This window comes from Helianthus annuus, chromosome 12 (genome assembly GCF_002127325.2).
Source record: "Helianthus annuus cultivar XRQ/B chromosome 12, HanXRQr2.0-SUNRISE, whole genome shotgun sequence".
NCBI lineage: Eukaryota > Viridiplantae > Streptophyta > Magnoliopsida > Asterales > Asteraceae > Helianthus > Helianthus annuus.
The window spans coordinates 86,172,411-86,176,383 of NC_035444.2; the positions used below are offsets into that span (position 1 = coordinate 86,172,411).

General features: G+C 37.1%; 1 long non-coding RNA gene across 1 annotated transcript; it reads right to left on the reverse strand.

The window, feature by feature from the left end:
- Positions 1-542: 542 nt before the first annotated feature.
- On the reverse strand, positions 543-1,441 carry LOC110896889. The gene is made up of 2 exons (XR_002568254.1): positions 1,353-1,441; positions 543-1,277 (listed from the first exon to the last, which is right to left on the reverse strand). It is a non-coding gene; the product is annotated as an uncharacterized LOC110896889 (long non-coding RNA).
- Between the last annotated feature and the right edge of the window lie 2,532 nt (positions 1,442-3,973).

The following is a 3,973-nucleotide window of genomic DNA, read 5'->3' on the forward strand; positions in this document are numbered from 1 at the left end:
ATATAATTAAATGATACATACGATTTTAAAAATAATTTTGTTTGATCTTACGATTTATACAAATTCTGTACACGCATGAGTACAACAAGAGGCTTAAACTGTTTGAGAAAGTCGTGGAGATACCGGTTATCCGTTATATCACATATTCAGAGATTGATATAGTCGAAGAGCATATTTCGGATAACGGACCTGTGTGGACATCAAGTGAGAGTGAAAATGAAGAAGAAGAGGGTTGATCAACGAAGGAGTATACACTACGACCACCAGTTGACACCACAATAAGGTACAAAAGAAGGACTGCACGTGCAGTACAAAATGTAGAAACCGAGGAAGAGCCAAACGATAACGAGAACATTGATGATATGCTGGATTTAAGTTTTGAAATCCATGAAATGTCTTAGTTGAACCTTGAGATGGGAGTTGGAACACAGACACAGAAAATGATGGATTCTTGCAACACTCCTGTTCAACTTTCACCATCGGTAATCTACGACACAGCCCATGAATGAGATCGAGAGGCTTCGAAAACCAACAAAAAGGTAAGCGCAAAAAAATATTAATTTCACTTAATCCATTTATATTTAACATTTGAATTGATAGTATCTTAACTCGAAAAATATTACAGAACCTGTTGAAAAAAATGAAAGCCAATGTCAAAAAATACATTAAAATGGTTCAAGATGTTCAAGGGATGAACAACTTAGTTTCAGAAGCAAAAACTAAGTGTTTTTGGGATCCGGAGATTATGGAGGCCTGTAAGCAGTGAGATGAGACACTTCGGAATAATCCCATTTGTGTGCCGCCTGATTCGGTTCAAGAGCATGAAACTGCACCCTCTGATGATCATCAACAGCATGAAAATGCAGCTTCTGAAGTTCCATATGTAGACACTACAAACGAAAAAAGTAGACAGAATGAAGAAGCTCAACAAGTAATATCCAATGTTTTGGTACAAATGGCATCAGAAGGTAAAACATGTGATTTCAAATTAACACATGCGAATTTATGTTAAAAAAATCACCATTTCATATACACATGCGAAACCTTTAAAAAACACATGCGATTTCATACAAACACTTCACATTTTGATTTCGCATGCAATGTCATGTATAGCATGCGATTTTGATTCTGATATATTAAAATTCAATAATTTGTATCTATAGGGGTACTGCAGCCAGATGATGAAGGATTGACAAATAAAGATGATGGAGGAGTGACAGACACACTAATTGCAAACATTCAAACTGTCGAAACGGGTGTATACGCTTACAAACCACCTTTCAAGGGTAAAAAAACACTTTATATTAGAAAAAAAAATTAAAAAGAACAAAATATTATATTTCTTAAATTACTCTGGCCTGCAGAAAGTGGTGAAAACGAAACTGTTATCGAAGAAACAGTGAACTTGGCAGAATCTACACAAAACATTCAAGAAAAAGTTCAAGAAAAAGAGCCAGAATTGGAAGTAGTTTCTTTAGGAGAAACTACACAAAAAGACCCTCAGCAAACCGATTCGGGTATCGAAGTTGAGAAGGAACTGGAAGTTGAATGCCCTCAAGTGACGGCTGAGGAATTGCAGTAAGTTGAGTTGCTTTTGAGCCTGGGACCCAGCCTGGAAGAAAATAAAGGAAAAAAACCAGCTAGGGGGAGAAAAAACACAAAGCCAAAGCAAGTTCCAAAACAAGTTCTACCAAAGGGGTTAAAAGAACTCCTTTATAAGACAATAGAAGCAGCCAAAATTTGAGCTGAGAAAAGATGTGCAGAGCTTGGAGACGCATTTTGTTCCCCTTACTGCAACAGAGTGGTAAACATGCACGAAGCACTCTTGAATCAAGAATTGAGTGTGATCCGATATACATTTGCTACATTTGCAGACATAGAGTAAGTAAAATGGTTATATCAACTAACAAACATCTAAATATATACACTCAAAAATATTAATTATTTATTTTTTGCCTGGCAGAGATGAACTTTACCGATCAAAAACTGGGGTTTACACATTGAAATGTATCTTTGAAAGCTTCTACAGGGGTCAGTACGTAGCATCAAACGGGATAGATGCATTTGTGGATGTTCTAAACCTTGAAGAGAAGAAGAGGGATAGAAAATCATCACCATACAGACTCTACTTGTTTAGCACAATGATGGTATGATTTTCTAAACATATTGGCATTTGAAATTAAAAGAGAAAATGAATATTCAATGATTTCGCATACTATTGTCATTTCGCATATGTTATACATACAATTCGCATGTGAAAAAATTCACACATTATTTTGCATGTACAAATTTCGCATGTTTAGATACCTTTTAATACATTACTTAACTTTGATTCTAATTACATAACATACAGCCGAATATCTTTTACAACGAGGAGAAATACACAGACGACAGACGTCTAAACATATTTGCCTCAAATTTTGAAGACATCATACTAAAATATGAGGTCAAAAAACTTGATTCGGTTGACCTGGTGTTTATTCCGGTACTTTAAGGTGACCACTTCTATGTCTTGTGCTTCCACTTGAAAACCAGCAAAATTGAGCTGATTGACAATTCAGCCGCTGAACAAGAGTTTAAGGATAGATACAAGGGCTTCCAGACACACTAGTAATACAAAAACTTCTTCATATACATGTTATATTTTATATAAAAGCTACTGACACAATGTTGCTATGTTACAGAGAAGGGTATTGGTTTTATACCTACGAAAGGCTTTAAAACCAACATCGACTATAGAAGAACTTGCAACCTCAGTGATAGAAAGAAAAGAGATGGATTGGAGGATGGAGAATAACGGCGTAGACTGTGGAGTGTTTACGATGCGTCACATGGAAACATACAAAGGAGAGAAAACACCATGGGTGACTGGGCTTGTGAAAGAAGATGAAGTAAACAACAGACAGAATTCACAACTTCATCTCCTTAGGCACAGATATCAAAGTAAAATCATTCTATCCGAACACAACATGCATCGTGCACTAGTAATTAAAAAGGCAAATGCTTTCGATAAAAGGCCAGACAAAGAAAAGTATATGAAAGATTTGGAGCAAATAATCCCAGCTAGGTTGAGTGCATTTATTGGAAAGGACTAGTAAACTTGTTTGATGTTGGATTTCTGTTGAATATTTTATAACAACCTTAACGTAAACCGACACCCTCATAAATTTTTCGACACTCCCAAAATATTTAAAATATCCCAACATGTCCTAAAATACACCCCATACATGAAAACGGGTCCCGAATACCTTAAATATTAATAAAAATAATAAAAATTTGAATTTTAGGGGTTTAGGCGGCCCGCGTAAGCCACCCCTTAAGCTTACGCGGGCCGCGAGAGACCAAGAACGCGGCAACACCCCAGGCCGACACGTGTCATCATCGTGTCGAGCCTACTAGCTGATCCGGACGAGCTACACGTTGACCTGGGTTGACGCGGGCCGCGTAGACCCTTGTCTACGCTTACGCGGGCCGCGTAAAAGCTGAAATCAGGCCCTATATAAAGGAGCCATCGGATCTCAGTCGAATTCGTTCAAAATCATTTCTTTCTCTCAAATTTTCTTATAGTGGGCATTATACTCGGGTCTAATACCCCCCCCCCTAAATAGTGAGGTTCTGCTACGATGTAAGTATTATAACCCCTGGAGACGTATTAGATACTCTGCCCGATTGATCTAGGGTTCCGTAACGGCTGTCATGGTTCTGCCCGACATAGTCGTTGGAATGCCATCTCGGGGAGGGTATTACTAATGTTAAATTGGGTTATTATACTAACACGCGTGCATTTGTGTAATTTATAGATTATTCCCAGGAAACCATAAAGGATGATCTAAGATGACAATGTGAGTAATCCTCTTTTTGTTAAATGTTTTTACAAAACCTCACTTAATTAAATATATACTAAACAGTTATTGAGTATTTGTAAGAATACAATTATCGTGGGTATGTTGGGGTTTTGTATACAAAATTTGTT